This window comes from Macrotis lagotis, chromosome 3, assembly GCF_037893015.1.
Source record: "Macrotis lagotis isolate mMagLag1 chromosome 3, bilby.v1.9.chrom.fasta, whole genome shotgun sequence".
Classification (NCBI taxonomy): Eukaryota; Metazoa; Chordata; class Mammalia; order Peramelemorphia; family Peramelidae; genus Macrotis; species Macrotis lagotis.
The window spans coordinates 245,770,500-245,788,810 of record NC_133660.1 but is presented as its reverse complement, the minus strand read 5'-3'; positions in this window follow the sequence as shown (position 1 = coordinate 245,788,810).

Here is an 18,311-nt window from a genome sequence, read left to right as displayed (position 1 = left end):
TTGCATGGTCTTTCCCATTATATTATAAATTTATTGAGGGCAGCAACTGTTTTTTGCTTCTTTGTATATTCCCCAACACTTAACACAATGCCTGTTACATAGGTGTTTAATAAATGTTTATGGATTGAAGAGGCCAAAATATAGTATAATGAGGTTTTGACCTCTAGATAGTGAGAGAAAATATTTTATTATGTGTTTTTGCTATATATCTTTGAAGTAAGTAATCATATTTAAAATTAATTTTGACTGTTAATGTGTTGAAGAGAACTAGGGTGTTCAAATCTTTAAAACTGAAAAAATAAATAATTGGGGCTTATGACAATAGTCAGAGCAGCTAGATGATTCAGTGAGCACTGGCCCTGAAGTCAAGAGGACCTGAGTCCAAATCTGACTTCAGACATGTTCTAGCTCTGTGACCTTAGGCAAGATTAACTCACAACCAAGACCATCTCTAGTTGTCCTGATTCATATGTGGCCACTGGATCCAGATCACTCTAGAGGAGAAAGTGAGGCTAGTAATCTAGTACAGCATTCCCTTGCTCAAATCCAATTCATCTGCATGTCATGGCAGTGATATCATGACCTTCTTTTAAAAGGTAGTACAATGGGGCGGCTAGGTGGCATAGTGGATAAAGCACTGGCCCTGGAGTCAGGAGTACTTGGGTTCAAATTCAGTCTCAGACACTTAATTACCTGGCTGTGTGACCTTGGGCAAGTCACTTAACCCTGTTTGACTTGCAAAAAAAAATAAAAAAATAAAAGGTAGTACAAATATCATCAGGATAATAATAGCAGAGACAAGAGACCATACCAAGATCTGCAAAGGCACTGGAGAAGAGGTAAAACATAAAGAAACCTGATACTCAGACAATGAGGGCCAAGATAGTCACTGTTACATAAGGTGAATCTAGAAGGAGGAAAATTTAAAAAACAAAAGAAAGATTTCTCCATCAATTTTTCTCCATTATTGAAAAACCACACTTGCATTCTAATATGTTAGTTCCCAATACACTGATGAGGAAACAAAATGACCTTAAGGAAAACAAAACCGGGAAGGAGAGCTTAATCAGACAAATTCTTTGCAGAAGAGATATATATTAGAGATAGGATAATTTCCAAGGCTTGGAGGATTTGATTCTCAAGTATTTGCAAAAGATGAATCTATCAAATACTTAGGAAAACATAATGAATAATCATTAATATTGCAAAAAGATAGTCAATAAAATTTCAACAACCAGTGACCAAGATATCTACTTCCACATCACTGCAAAATTCTATAAGAATAATACAGAAATGTGAAAAGGGATGCCTTAATAAATGAGAACAGAACAAGCACATTTTCATAAGTGATAACAATTTAACAATTTATGATAATTATATATGCATTAAAAGTATTCTTGATTAAGATATGAAAAGGGAATAGGTATGCCTCCATAAATCATATTCTACAGAAAACAACTTTACATTCACAGTTATCTGGACAGTGTACACAATGTAAGATGCTTCTTTTTTTTTTTAATTTTTTGGTCCTTTCTGAACATTCCCCTTCCTGACAAGAAAAATCATTTTATCCAGAAAAGGAAATTGCCAGTAAATGCAATTTAAACTCCATCAAAGTGTTTACCACTCATGTTAAAATCGAACAAAATCCCATCAAATATGCAAGCGAGAAGTTTAATCAGTGACCTTCTAATTATTGCCATCAAGAGTTGTACAGGGTAAGAAGGCATGTATGAGTTCTATATTGTACTATTGGAAGGAGTACCTGCACCAATGAAATGAGAGACTTATGTGAACATACACAAAATAAATGAACAGCATGTAAACTGTGGTGCTAAGGAAGGAGGTCAATGCAAAGGTGAGATAAAACAGATCCTGATAAATATCTTTCTTGTTTCAACAAATCATATAAATAAGCACTTCTTGACTATATGTAAATGTTTGCTTAGAGGTGATTAAATATTCAGAGGAAGCAGAAAAATCTAATAGTGATGTATCAGAATCTATAGTCAATATCAAGCAAAGAAAAAGATGTACATCTCTGAAACCTGGTTTGTTTGGATTTTTTTGTCTCTCTGTGTTCTTAGAGATGAAAAGCATTTTTTTCACTGTCTATTATGTGCCACATAAGGATACAATCAGAGAAATTGGTAGGGTCCCTATTATCAAGGCACTTGCACTATACCTAGGGAAGATAAGACATACAGGAAGATTCAGTGGAAGGTCAAATAGAAATACCTGATGGTCCCTAGGGTGCAGCAGAAAGGCAGAGAACAAAGTTCATGAACCTTTCCACTATAAGGAAAGATCAACAAAAAAAGGGTCAGGGTCCAGAGGGCAATAGGGTTGATGGTAAGAATAACACAGGAGAAAGAACCTATATTCAAACACTATTTATTATGCTCACTATCTGTTTAACTTTGATTGACTTTTCTTTTAGCCTTGGTTTTCTTACCTAGAAAATGAGGTGAGTGGACTAAATTGCCTCTTTGACTACTTTCAACTCTAGTTATAAGATGCTTTCATTCTTAAGTTCCTTATGTTTTTTTTTAGGTTTTTGTTTGTTTGCTTTTTGCAGGGCAAATAGGGTTAAGTGGCTTGCCCAAGGCCACATAGCTAGGTAATTATTAAGTGTCTGAGGCCGGATTTGACCTCAGGTACTCCAATTTCAGGGATAGAGCTCTATCTACTGCACCACCTAGCTGCCCCAAGTTCCTTCTTTAACAATAAAGTTAACAAAATATCAAGAGGTCAAGTTGTAGGAAGACGTCAACCAAGAAGTTTTCATCTAAAATATACAAACAGTATATTTAAAAGATCCAAATTGTACATAAACAGAAATGCAGCATTTCTTACAAAACCAAGAAGAGTCAAATCCAGTTATCCTGACACTTATAGCATTTAGACTATAGCTATACAACAGTGGCTACAAGTCAGGACTTTCTGCTAGTTTTTAAAAATAAACACTAGTTTCACAGACTCTCTTCTGCTGACCCTTGAAGAAATATCTAATGTAATTTTAAAGTTCAGTTCACAAGCTAACATCCAATGGTCCAGACAGCCTCTTCTCCCAAGCATGTGGATAGCAATCATAAGGGATCTAGCTCACTTCATTTAGCTATATGCTAGCAATTTCTCAAATCCCTATTCAGCAACTCACATTAGGTCCCATTGGTGATCTGGAAATTTTGCAATCTTCAATCTTGTTTTCAGGCATAAAGTACCTACCATCAAAATAAAAGCTGCTAATGGAACTCAATTTCTCTTCAGTAGAAGAAATGAAGGAATGGAAAGCAGGCAGCTAACACAGCATCTTTCTCCCACTTCTTTAAACCAAGCTTCTACTCTGCTCCCCAGCAACCCTTCTCTTAAAGTACTCCCAAGGAAGATGAAGGAAACAAAAAGGACAAAATAGCAAAGGGCAAGAATGAAATATAAAAATTTTCCCATGTATAAAGAGGCTTAAGATTTCCAAAGCATTTTTGCATATACCATACTTGCATTCCAAGAATGAAGAAACAGAGGTAATGAGAGCTTCAGTAGGTTTCTGAGTCTGAGTTCAAAACAAGTTATCTTATAGACATGGTTCACCCATTTATCTACCATATCATGCTTCCTCTCAGGGATTGATATCCTACAGTGTATTTCCTTTTTGTTTGCTTTTGAATCCATAGCATTTAGCATAATGCCTGCTATATACTAATTAATAATTTAAATAAATGCTTGCTGCCTTGCTTTGCCTAACCAAGAGAAGACTTTTCAAATACAATCCAAACCCTAGGGTCAAGTTTGTATGTATGAGCTTCCATCTAGCTAAGTACTTCAGTAGGGTCAGTGGAAACTATAATTGTAAGTGACGTATATTAGTTTTAGAAACAAAACAAAATTAGTTTATGAAAATACAAAAAGTAGATTCTAAAGAAAAGGGAAGTTCAAGCTATAATAATAATAATTGCACACACATACATATACAGGCTTTAAACACCTTTTCATAAAATTCTGGGCTAGATTAATGATTCCAGTGGAAGGAGGCATTCCCAATGAAGAACCTCCATTCTACCAATACAGATTTGTTCCTGCAAGTCATGAAAAGTAGCCTGGTAAGTGACTTGCTGCCCAGAGGAACAAAATATGAGACAGGAATCTTGAATTCAGCTCTTCTGCAATTCTAAACTGCCTCTTTATCTGCTTAGTCACTTGAACTATCCTTATCTTTGCCATTTATTCAATTTAACAAATGTTTGGGGAGATACAGCTAAGTACAAAACACCCTGCTATATGGAACAGAGGGGCTAACTAGAAGGGAGAGATAAAGAGATACATAAAACACTGATCTATGCCCTTCAAGACATTTCTATCCAAAAAGCAGATAGAGAACATATTGTTCACTCCTCTTCCTTCTTGTCTGACTTTTCATGAATCTAATTAGGATTTGGCTTTTTTCCCCATAGATACTAGAATGGTTTGTCATTTCCTTCTCCAGCTAATTTACAAATGAGGAAACCAAAGCAAACAGGGGTAAGTGACTTGTCTATTTAGTAAGTACCTGAGGCCAGGTTTGAACTCAGGAAGTGAGGGCTTCCTGACTCCAGGCCCAGTGCTCTGTTTTGCCAACCAGTTACCCCAGAGCACGTGTACTTTATAATATATATATTATAATAACTGGATATAATACATATAGTAATCAAGACAGTAAGTAAAGTCACAAAGAGTGAGAAAAATTGAAATGAATGAACAACACATATAATAACTAAATGCAAAATGTGAATTCAGCAGAATGAACATATCCAAATAGGAAACATCATAAGAGATTTCTGGGAATAAAAAAAAGAGAAAAACCCTTTATCAAACACTTAATATGTGCAAAGTACTATGAAATACAGATGGAAAAATCAAAGTCAGTATTTGCTCTCAAGGACCCCAAATTCTAATGGGAGAGGAAATTTTATAATAAGTTTTAACTGGGGGTGGCTAGGTGGCACAGTGGATAGAGCATTGGCCCTGGAGTCAGGAGTACCTGAGTTCAAATTCAGCCTCAGACAATTCATAATGACCTAGCTATGTGGCCTTGGGCAAACCACTTAACCCCATTGCCTTGCAAAAAAAAAAAAAAAAAACTGAAATAAAAAAAAAAGTTTTAACTGCATGTCAGTTATCCTTAGAGTTCAGTAACAAAGCAGATGTTGATGTCATTTCCCTTGATAAAATGATGTGTATTTCTGATGTTGAATCATTTACATTTAGGACTTTGGTGAAATTTTCTTCTTTTAGGTCTTCAAAAGCTGTGGTTGCTGGGAGATAAAAATTAAAACTCTCAATTCCCAAGTGGCATCCAGGTCTCATCTGCACAAGTCTCTGTGCTTTTCTAATATGCTGGAAGCAAGACCAATGGTGGAATGGAGAAGAAAAGGATGCTGCCACTCCCATGGATTTTGAACCTTAGTAGCTGATCATTCATTAGAGTTTGTAACATCAAGGAATGCATGCTTTTCTTCATATTTGAACTGTCTTTAAAGGTGGGAGGATTATTTTTGGTTTATTTATTTATTTTATATTATTACAATAATCTCATTGTGAGAGTAAACATAACCCCCCCTCCCTGAAAAAAAAAGATGAGAAACCTCAAGAATAGTGAGAGAGAAAAAAATGTACTTTAGCCTGTGTTCAGATTCCAATGGCTCTGTCTCTGGGATGAGTTGCTTTCTTTATCATAAGTCCACCAAAGAAGTTGCTTCAATATTTTCCCCATAGTTGCTATTACTAACTGTATTTCTCTCCACTCTATATTTTCCCACACTCATTTATTCAATTCTCTCTCTCTCTCTCTCTCTCTCTCTCTCTCTCTCTCTCTCTCTCTCTCTCTCTACTTTCACCCATCCCTGTTCAAAAGTGTCTTGTATCTAAGTACCTTCTCCCACAATCTTCCCTTTCCCTGTTCCACTCCATTGAAAAAACTTTTTCTTGACTCTTATGTGAAAACACATCTTAGCCCCTTCTTCCTCTCCTTTGTCTTTCTCCCAGTACTTTCCTTTATCACCCACTGACTCCATCTTTTTCTATATTATATATATATATATATATTTTCTATATTATACCATTATATGTGTAGTCTATATATGTTCCTTCTAACTGCTCTTAAGAATGAGAAAATTCATATGAGTTATCATTATCTTCTTCCTATACAGGAATACAAACAGTGCAACATCAAATTCCTTATTAGTCCTTCTCGTCTGCCCTCTCTATGGTTCACCTGAGTCCTATACTTGGAGATAAAAGTTTCTTTTCAACTCAGGTTATTTCAATAGGAAAGTATGAAAGTCCCCTGTTTCATTGAAAGTCCATCTTTTCCCCTGAAAGTAGATGTTCATTTTTGCTGGGTAGTTGATTCTCAGTTGTAAACCAAGGTCTTTTGCCTTACAGAATCTCATATTCCAAGCCCTATGAGCCCTTAGTGTACATACTGCCAGATCCTGTATAATCGTGACTATAGAGCCATGGTAGTTGAATTGCTTATTTCTAGCAGCTTTTAGTATTTTCTCTTTGACTTAGGAGCTTTGGAATTTGGCTATAATATTCCTGAAAGTTTTGTTTTGGGGATCTCTTTCAAGAGGTGAGTGATGCATTCCCTCAAATTCTATTTTACCCTCTGCTTCTAGGATCTCAGGGAAATTTTGTTGTATCAGTTCTTGAAAAATGAAGTCTAGGTTCTTTTCCTGGCCATGACCTTCAGGTAGCCCAATATTTTTTTAAATTATTTCTCTTGGATCTGTTTTCAAAGTCAGTAGTTTTTTCCCATTGAGATATTTCATATTTTCTTCTAATTTTGTGGTTTTTTTGAAGAGTTTTATTTCTTCCTGATTTCTTGCAAAGTCATCAGCTTCCTTTAGTTCCATTCTGCTTTTGAAGGTGTTATTTTCTTCAGAGGGCCTTTTTATCTCCTTTTCCAGCTGGCCAATTATGCTTTTTAAGGCAGTCTTCTCCTCATTTGCCTTTTGTGTTGTTTTTTTTTTTCATTTGGCCTAAGCTAGTTTTAAACATTTTATTTTCTTCAATATTTTTTTGTATTTCTTTCACAAAGCTGCTGATTTGGTTTTCATGATTTATATGCATGGCTCTCATTTCTCCTCCCAATTTTACTCTACCTTCCTTAATTGCTTTTCAAAGTCTTTTTTTGAGCTCATCCATAGCCTGAGCCCATTTTCTATTTCTCTTGGAGTTTTTAAGTACAGAAGCTTCAATTTTGTTATCTTCTGAATCTTCCATGGGACCAAAGTAATCTTCTATGATCAGATTCTTTTTCTTTTGCTTGCTCATTTCTTAAGCCTATGACTGATTTACCACATTGCCAAAACTTTGGGGCATTTTGGGGACAACCAGAGGGACCTTAATTCCTCCAAGATCTTATGAGAGGCTCTAACTTCTCTCTTGCCTGTGTTCAGGCCCTCCCCTCTGCCCTGGATGTGTGAGGAGAGTCCCTGTTCAGCTAAGGTGGTATGGGGTCCCATACTGTAACCTGGATCTGAGTGTGAGCAAACAGCTAAGTCTTGCCCCAGGGAAAGCAGAGAGACTTCTGCAGTCTTCCCCAACCCCCTTGCCATCTGTGGACTGCAGACTGGCATCCCTGATTCACGCTGCAAGTTCTCCTTGCAGGGCTGCTCTGAGACCCGGCATGCTCTGCACTCACTCTGGTATGACAGAGCTTTCTCACCAACCCTTCAAGCTGTTCTGGTGATTGCTGGGCCAAGAAGTCTGGAAACCACCCCCTCTGCCCCAGGCACCCTTAGGATCTAGGCACCCAGTCCCACTGTGCTGCTCTGGCTAGAAGTGGTTTTTTCCATACCCCTAGTCCCAGTGAAATAGACCTTTCCTGTGGAACTTCTAAGTTGTTCTGGACTGGGAAAATGTATCACTCAGTCTTTCTGTGGGTTCTGCCCCTCCAAATTTTGGCTAGAGTCATAATTTGATAGCTTTTGGAGTTTTGGGGGAACAAGTTTCCAGGAAATCCTGCTTTCATGATGCCATCTTGGCTTTACCTCTGGGAGGATTTAAGTAAATAGAGGGTGGGAAATTATCTTATATATAGTCAATAATGTAAGCAGTCATTAAAACAAAATATATTCAAAAGGATGATAAGTAGTCCAGTTTGGAGCAGAGTGTACAGAGTAGGTAAAAGTATCAGAAATGACAACAAAATGGATAATGATATTATACTTGTGATTTCATGACTCTAGGGGAGCACTACATGAATGGTCTCATTTTTTCCCCCATGAAGCATGAGGCAAAATCCTCATCTGAAAGGATTTTGAATAGGGGTGTTGTGGGTGTCTTGAAAAGAGATGAAAACATTTAGAATAGTAGTTATAGAGAAAGGGACAGAAACCTAATTAAGGCGGAACAGAATGTTTGCCATGCTATAGTATAGTCCCAGTTAAGACTAGACAATGTCAATTTTCTATGGGCCCAATGAACATGGTTTAGTAATTTCCTCCACCTCATTTCAGGAGCATATAAATAAGTGGAGATAGACAGTGGGTATAATCCAAGAGTGGAATTTGATACAATATGATTAGTGATTGAACAAGGCTGCAAGGGATTTAGGGATAGATGTTATCAAATAACTGAGTCCAGTCAACAAGTTAGATGGGGAATAAAAGATAAAATAGCCAATTTAGGGGTATCATTTTGGAAATGGAGGGAAAGGAAGTCATGGAAAGTATCAAAAAAAAGATCAACTTCATCAAGTATAAATCACATACAAGTAAAAATAATTTGTTACTTTTTAAAAATTTTGAGAATTATAAGATGTTCAACTCATCTAATTTTTTAAATTAAGTGCTGTATAGCATAAATAAACTATTTAATAAATTTACCAATTAAACATTTATTAAATGACTACTATGTGCCAGGTACTATATAAGAGTAAATAATGATCAGCATCATGGCATACTACATAAAAGCTCATCCTTTAAAGTTAGATTAATATGCATTCAAAGCTTATCCTTGACACAAAGATTGTCAGACTATAGAAAAGCCCTTAATTTCTTGTTGTCTCTAACTACTTTTTTAAGACTATAAAGGACAGATGAGTTGTTGAATCTGAATTGGTAAAGAATTCCTCATGTTAATCACAGATTGTTACTACTGCCACTAATGATAATAATAATAATAATAATATTAATAATAATACCTTAATATTATATTCAATTTAAAGACAAATAAATACAGGAATGAATATGTATGTGTGTGTATGTGTGTACATACATACATATATATATATATATATATATATATATGGAAGAGAGAAGAAATAAACAGAGAAAAGAAATATAGATGGAAAATAAGTTGTTGGGAAGAAGAGACAGAAAAGGGAAAACAGACTCAAATAATGATAGAGATAGAGACGAAGATGAAAAGAGACAGGAAGGTAGAATGAGGTTTAGTAGATCCTTAGGTAAATATGTTATTCAATTTAAACTGCTTTTGTGACACAAATTCACTTGGGCTGCTACCTTATTTAGAGTTCCTTAACTGTTCGCACAAAAGATTTTCTCTTCTATGAATGAGAGAACTATCGTCTGACCACAAAACTGCAACCCTTTAGGCCCTCTAACCGTTATCACTGTAACCAAAGTTTATCCCCAGGTCTGATGAAGGCTATATCTGGCCTGTAGACTAGAGGTTTCCCACCTCAATCAAAGTCTTTAAAGAGAAAATTCACCTTGCAGATTCTTTAAATTGGTAGCTTAGCCATGCTGCATCTTCCACAATGCCTTCCCAATGTAGCCAATGACCAGAAGGATACTAGCTGAGAAAAGGGGGGGGGGCTCCTTAAAAATGACCCTGGAAACATAGCTCATTTGACCCTACCTAGTCCTATTATTCAGTGAATCTGAGAAGCACAAATAGAAAGGAGCTACTAGCATTTCAAATCAAGGGGAACAGTGATATTAGCAGACTATGAATTAGAAAAATTTCAGGAAGCACATTACATAGATTGCTAGTTTTGTTTGTGTTTTTTTCTTCCCCAGATGGTATAGCTAACTGATAGAATGCTGAACTTGAAATGAAGAAGATCTGAGTTTGAATCATTCCTCAGACACTAGCTGTGTGAACCAAAGCAAGTCACTTAATTTCTCCCATGTTTCATCTGTAAAATAGAAACTACAACCTTGCTTCCTTCATTTTTTCTACCTTTCCTTACTTCCTTCCATTTCTCCTTCTCTCCCTCTCTTTTTCCATTCCCATGTTCCTCCCTTCTCTTTCCTCTCTCACTCACAGTCACAGTAGATTATTTGGGATCTATAAGACATCGTTGCACCATATTGAGCTTTCCTCAGGCAGTGTCCTATATGTAAGTTAGGCCCTCTGGAACTTATCTTGAAAGTATACACAAGGGGCAGCTAGGTGACATAGGGGATAGAGAACCAGCCCTGGAGGTCAGGAGTTCCTGAGTTCAAATCTGGCCTCAGACATTTAATAATTACCTAGCTGTGTGGCCTTGGGCAAGCCACTTAACCTCATTGCCTTGAAAAAAAATACACAAAATTGCCTTCTAGACATTAAGGAAACTAGGAAAACCTACAATAATAATAACAGCCACCGTTAACATATTGATTATGCAATGTTCTTAGCATATGTTATTCCATCTGATCCTTTCAGTAACTCTATTATCTTCATTTTACAACTGAGGAAATTGAGGCAGTCAGATATGAAGTTATTTTGCCCAGGGTCACACAGCTAGTAAGGATCTGAGGCTAAAATTAAACTCAGGATCTTCCTATTTCTAGATATTTCTGGGACTTACAGTTAGGATGGGACCAGGACCTGTGATTTCTTTGGCAGAGAGAACCAAAGCTCAAGTCCCACCACCAATGCATCTTTTCTGTAAGTTATAGTCCTAGAGAGTTACCTAGAACACAGAGAAGTAACACAATGCTATGTGATGTGTATAGACAGACCATGAACCCAGACTTCTGGGACCTATTACACTACAATGCCTCTACTGACTGACCTGAGTGCTCTCTCCAGCCTATGGTTAAGGCTTAATTCACTGGCATTCCTCCCTAGCTTTCATAAGTCATTATATATAAACTTGTTCAACCACCTCTAATAAACTTAACAACAACTTCCTTACCAACCCCCAAAGTAAAATGGACAGCCTTGGGAGGGGTAGTGAATTCACTTTCACTAAAGGTCTTTTAGGAGAACCTAGGTGATTATTTGACATGGACGTGGCAGAGATTTATGTTTGAAATATGGGATGGACTATATCACCTCTGAGGTGTCTGCCAGTACTTAAGATTTTATGATTGGCTGGATAACATTGCAAGCCAAGATATGATTAAATGCTTCTCAAAAGTGAAATAGGCCCAACATATTTTCATGAGAGAACAACATGAGTTGGAATAGTAGGGGAACGACTACTGAAAGATGTGGAATCTCAGATCAACCTTGAAGCAGGGATACAAATATGGAATGCAATACCACAGATGGAAACAGGGATCAGAATTGCAAGAAAAAAATTATAATCCATGGACTTGATCAGGACTCTAAAGGGAAATAAGCTTTCAGAAAAATCAAGCTCTTTGGAAACTGACTGCTGTGAATACTTAGACCTGAACAGCAAAGTGGACACCGGTGCTAATGCTACTTATTAAATGGGAACAGACATAATTAGACATTTAGGTCCATGGAGCAAGAAATAGCTTATGAGGGGTTTTCAAACAATTCTTTAAAATTAAAAAGAAATTGGGGCAGCTAGGTGGTACAGTGAATAGAGCACTGTCCCTGGAGTCAGGAGGACTTGAGTTCAAATCCAGCCTCAAATCCTAATAATTACCTAGCTGTGTGGCCTTGGGCAAGCCACTTAACTCCATTGCCTTGCAAAAACCTAAAAAAAAAATTAAAAAGAAATTTAGTCGAAGGGGAGAAAAATGAAGAAGAAAAATCAGACTTCAGTGGATGAAATTCTAAGGCAGGAGTAACACAAAACCTTCCTATGGGGAAAAAATTAGTCTAGATTGTAACCCAAGAGGGCCTCAGGATTTCCTTAAGACCTCAAGATTAATTGACTCAAGATTAATTGCAGTAGCTGCAAATACACCATTTGGTCACTTCTAATTTTAATAAGTAATTCTTTTTTCATTAAAGGTTGTATCATGTGGTAGATAACTAGCATCAATATCAGAAATATATGGGTTCAAATTCTGCCTCTGATATTTATTAGATGTGTGAGCCATAGCAATTCACTTAGCTATGGAATGATCTCTAAGAATGCTAAGTTGCAGAGAGAGTTGTTGTTGCTGTTGTTCAGTTGGGTCTGACTCTATGTAATCCCCTTTGGCATTTTCCTTGTCATGGATAATGGAATGGTTTGCCATTTCTTTCTCTAGACAAGGAAACTGAGGCAAATGGGGTGAAATGACTTGCCCAGGGTCATATGGTTAGTAAGTGCCTGAAGCAAGATTTAAATTCAGGTAGATGAGTCTTCCTGACTCCAGGACCAGTACTCTATCCATGCACCAAAGAAGGTACAAATTTAGAAAGGCAGAGGAAACTCCTCAAATAGATTCCTCATAGAGAGCTCTTTATGTAAATAAAATCATAAATCTCACGTAAAAAAAAATAGATGCTTAGCTCATTTGTTTTCCTTTCTGAAGAAGCCCAGGTTTTATAGCTTGGTCTAGATTTTGGCCCACAGAGCAATGCCATCACTTAATTATAGTTCTTATTGAGAAAATGACTTCCTCATTTCTTATCCTTTTGATGGACTAGAAATGGTGTTTTTGTGTGTGTGTGTGTGTGTGTGTGTGTGTGTGTGTGTGTACGCACATCTGTGTTCATGCATGTGCATGTGTGTGTAGGGAAGGGGGGATGTTGATTGCAATTCCATTGACAGATATTATGAAGCACGAGAATGAGGACAAAAGCCTGTTGCCTTTAGTTTAGAGACGAAATGGGTACTATGCATGCAGTAGTATAAGAGAAGATGCAGGAATGAAGAGAGTACATTTAGTAGAAAACAAAAAGTGAATGAAGGAGTGGTAATCAGTGGCATAGTAATGCAGACTATAGTGGATAGGACCTTATTGTGGAGATGGGGAAATGGAAGCCTAAATATATTCAACGTCAAATTAGTAGGATCTGAACCAAAGTCACTCCCTATCCATGGCTGAATTGTTGAGTAAAGACTTCAGGTTCCAATGTCTTATAGGCAGGCAGCTGAACTTGAGCGTCCTTCAAAAGAAAGATCCAGGGCTAGTTATAACCATTCTTAAGTCCCATCCTTTGAAATGTTCATTAAAGTTGAGGAGTGCAAAAAAGAGAATCTAGGGAAAGCTACTAAGAGAGAAGGGTCAGGGTGTCTAGGTGGCACAGTGGATAAAGCACTGGCTTTGGAGTCAGGAGTACCTGGGTTCAAATCCGGTCTCAGACACTTAATAATTATCTAGCTGTGTGGCCTTGGGCAAGCCACTTAACCCCATTTGCCTTGCAAAAAAAAAAAAGGGAAAAAAAGAGAGAAGGGTCAAGGTGAGGGGCAATTAATAAAGGTCTAACTTAAGAAAATAGAAAGAAGTTGCCATCAAATGACTTAATTGACATAAATAGAATAGAAAGAGAGGTTGAAGGAAAACAAGGAAAAAATATGGTATTACTAAAGATAATATAGGGAGGAGTAGACAAATGTTATCTAGAGAGCCATTAGAAAAGTGGTTGAAAAAAGACTTGCATTTGGAAATCAGATCACTTAAGAGAACAGTTTCAAGGAAGGGTTGGGAATAGAAGTTTTTTTGCTACATAAGGAAGATAGATTGAGTACAAAGGACATATAAACATGAGGACAAAAACCAGTTTTTCCCCCTAAATATATATATATATATATATATATATATATACATATGTATATATATATATATATATATATATATATATATATGTATATAGCACTGATAAGAAGAAAGATTTGGGGTGGGGAGAGAAGAAGAGAGGCAATACCAAGAGATAGAATAGTGAAATGAAGAATTATATAGGATTAGCAAGACCAGAGGGTGTGTGAAATAGGTGAGAAAAAAATGAAAATTCATTCAAAAAATTTCTAAAACGAAAAGAAGGATATGGTTGCTTAAATAAGACCCTGGAGGGAGTAGACAGGATTGGGATCAATGTCACAAAGAAGGGATTATCTTTAGTAAAGAGTAAAGGCTGTGTCTGTGACTAAAAGAAAGAGAGGATTAATTATTTTGATAAGTTTTAAGGATTTGGGAAGGCCAGAGGATGGACAGAGCTTACATCAGATGGCATCAATCATCTCAGTTAAATAGGAAATTATTGGACAGCTACTAAGAGTTGGGAGATGAATAGGTGATTGTTATTTGTAAAAAGAAGAAATGGTTTCGGGAAGTCACTATATAGAATCAGAAAGAACATTGAAAAGGGTGAGGTTTATGCACCAACAAATTGGCACTGAAAAAAGGAATTAATTTGTCTTGCTTTGAATCACAGAGCACAAGTAGGATTGTTAAATGGAAGTTATGCAGGAGTAGCTTTCAGGGGCAGCTAGGTGGCACAGTGGATAGAGCACTGGCCCTGGAGTCAGAAGTTCAAATCCAGCCTCAGACACTTAAAAATTGTCTAGCTGTGTGACCTTGGGCAAGTCAACTAACCCCATTGTTTTATAGAAAGAAATAAAAAAAGAAGCATCTTTCAATTCAATATAAACTTCCAATATAAATATAAATACATTTTAAATAATATAATTATATTGTATATAAATATATAATAATATAATAAGATGTAACAGAGCTGTGTAACACAAACTAGGTTTCCCTGGGAAGTAGTGAGTTCCTCATCACAAAAGGTTTTCCAAATAATAACCTTGGAGGAATGAGATGTTGATATCCTACCAGGAGTCAGACTGGGTAATCTTCAAAGACTCTTGTGACTCATATTCCAAGGAGTCTATTATTCTAGTTCGCAGGCTTATTTTTAGCTCATACCCTATCATTGCAGACATCCCAAAGACTGTCTTGGACCCTCTCCCTCTTCTCCCTAAATTTTCAATGAACTAAGCTCCCATTCATTCCATTATCATTTCTATATAAATGACTCCCGGAATATCCTACTCTCAGTTTCTCTCCTAAGACTTAGTCTTACATCACAAACTGTCTATTGAACATTTAGAAATGAATATTTCATAGGCATTTGAAGCTCAATGTGTTTCAAAACTGAACTAAATATTGTTCTCCCAAGATGTTCCCTTCGAAAATTCTCTACTTTTTATACAGCAATAACATCCTCCCATTCACCTGGGATCACAACTTTGATGTTATTCTCCACTCCTTACTCTCTTACCTTATAAATCCCATCAGTATCCAGGTCTTATTGATTCTTCTTCTAAAACATCTCTCATATCTGTTCTCTCCCTTTACTTTACAATCCCCACTAATCCAGGGTCTTATCATCTATAGGCTACCATAATAGCGACTTCATTTGTTTTCCTTATATCTCATCTTTTCCCTCCCCAATCTATCCTGTACCCAACTGCCAAAATGATATGAAAAGCACAGGTCTGATCCTGTCATTTCATGTTTAATAAATCCCAATGATTTCCTGTTACCATTAGAACAAATAGAGACTCCTTTGGTTAGTGTGTAAAAAATTTTCCCAGGCATCCGGCATAAGAAGTTTGGGACTGTTCCCCCTGTACCACAGGAAGAGAACTCAGTTTGAAAAGTCAGAAAATAGGGCTTAAAATGAATAAAAATGGGTGGCTAGGTGACACAGTGGATAAAAACAGTAGTACCTGGGTTCAAATCCGGTCTCAGACACTTAATAATTACCTAGCTGTGTGGCCTTAGGCAAGCCACTTAATCCCATTTGCCTTGCAAAAACCTAAAAAAAAAATGAATAAAAATCATAAAAGTGCTTTTGCCATAGAAAGCTACTATGATGACAGGAAAGATCAAAACACATGTCAAGAAAAGGACAATACTGTGAAAATGCCCACAAGCAGAATCTCAAGAGGAAGATAGATTGATCTCAAGTCCCAAAAGCCCTCTTTGAAGAGTTCAAAAAGAATTTAATATTTCAAATAAGAGAGGTAAAAGAAAAATTAGGAAAAGTAATGAGTTATACAAATAAGAGTCAATAGCTTGGAAAAGAAAGGAAAACCCACCAAAAAATTACCAAAAGATACAACTCTAAAAAGTAGAATTGGTCAAATTTGAAAAGCAGTTACAAAAGTAAACTGCTTTTTCATTCTTTTGGGGTTTTTTGACTGATTCTTGATGCATCATAGAGTCATCAGTCTCTACTTGTCCAATTCTGATTTTCAATGACAATGGTTACAAAAGTTTTTTCATATGCTAAGCTTTAATCATTCATAAAGCCTCTTTACAGCCTTAAAGTTTTTCTGTAAACAAATCACATATGTGATCAAAAATAAATCCACCTCAATGATATCTACTCCAAGAATTGTGTCAAAGAAAGGGGAGGATTGGCTTTTGTTAAATGCCTATGCATTTAATCTGTGAAGTCTTTATTAAATATTTCTCATGTTAGATACAGGCACTGTATTAGACCTAGAGAATACAAAAGACAAGTGCTAGAGACTCTGCTCTCAAGAAGTTGAAATTCTTTTTTTTTTTTTTTAGGTTTTTGCAAGGCAATGGGGTTAAGTGGCTTGCCCGAGATCAACCAGTTAGGTAATTATTAAGTATCTAAGGCCAAGTTTGAACTCAGGTACTCCTGACTCCAGGGCCCATGCTCTATCCACTGTGCCACTTAGCTGCCCTGAAAAAGTTGAAATTCTAATGAAAACATTAGCTAATAGGTGTCCATAATTACTTATGAACTAAATATGTATTACATATGTAATGTGTAATTTTAAGGAGCTTTGTTTCGCTGATCAGAATTTGTTATTGACAGAATGGTGAAGATTGGTTACAAATAAGACACACTATAGACCATAACTCTTGTGACTAAGTAATATATCATATAAGGAAACTAATATAAATAATTATATCCCAAATATTTTGGGCTATCCCAAAAGTCTTATTGCTGTTTAAGTTACTAAAACTTTAAGTGCAGTTTTAAGCTACTAAAGCTTAAAATTGTACAGAGACTTTTGGCACATCCTTTATAATCTACTTAATGACAAGGGATCCTCTCATTTTTATATAATTTTTTGGTAGTGTCTGTCAGTAACTACTTAAGTGTTTGCTAAATTGAGTTCAATTGAATTGAAAGTAATTAACAAAGTCAGTCTTGTGATTAGATTGCAATTAAATTAATTACAGCAAACTTTTACTTAGCACCTATTTTGATAGAACAATGGAAGCCACTGACAGGTACTCTGACTCCAAATCCAGTCTTTTCTCTAGAGGGCTTGATATGACTCTGTAGCTTCAGAGAGGTAGGACCAGGAAAGTTCCTGCACTAGGTAAGTGCCAAGCTTCTGAATTTAGATCTTAAGATTCTAATTTGAGTATCCTTTGTCCTCTGTCCCAACAGTCTCTGAGAGGTCCCTGTTAGAATGCAAGGTTCATACTTTAAGGCAAGCATTCTTAATCTAGGGTCTATGGACTTTTTGTTGTTGTTGCAATAGTTAGGAATGTAAACAGTTTAACTTCATCAAGTTCCCTAAATTATTTTTCATGTTTACCTTTTTGAACTTCTCTTGAATTTGAATATCATATTTTCTATTCAGCTCTGGTCTTTTCATCAAGAAAGCTTAGAAGTCTCCTATTTTATTAAATATCTATTTTTCCCTTGAAGGATTAATACTCAGTTTTGTTGTAATATCACATTCTTAGCCCCTCTGGTCCTTTAACATGGAAGCTGCTTAATCTTGTATGACCTTGAATGTGTCTCCACAATATTTGAATTATTTCATTCTGGCCTCTTGCAATATTTTCTCCTTAATTTGAGAGCTCTAGAATTTGGCTGTATTATTCCTGTGAGTTTTCATTTTGGGATGAGATTAAAGAACTCTTAATTTCTATTTAGAATTCTGGATCTAGACATTGGGATCTAGACTGGGAGAGTTTTCCTTTATAATTTCTTGAATATGATGTCTAGGCTCTTCCTTTGATCATGATTTTCAGATTGTCCAAATATTCTTAAATTTTTTCTCCTCAATCTATTTTCCAGGTCAGTTGTTTTCCTAAAGAGATATTTCGCATTTTCTTGTATTTTTTATTCTTTTGACTTCCTTTTATTATTTTTCCAAGTTTCACAGAGTCATTAGTTTCCACTTGTTCAATTCTGGTTTTTATTATTTTCTTCAGAGAGGTTTGTATTTCTCTTTCCAT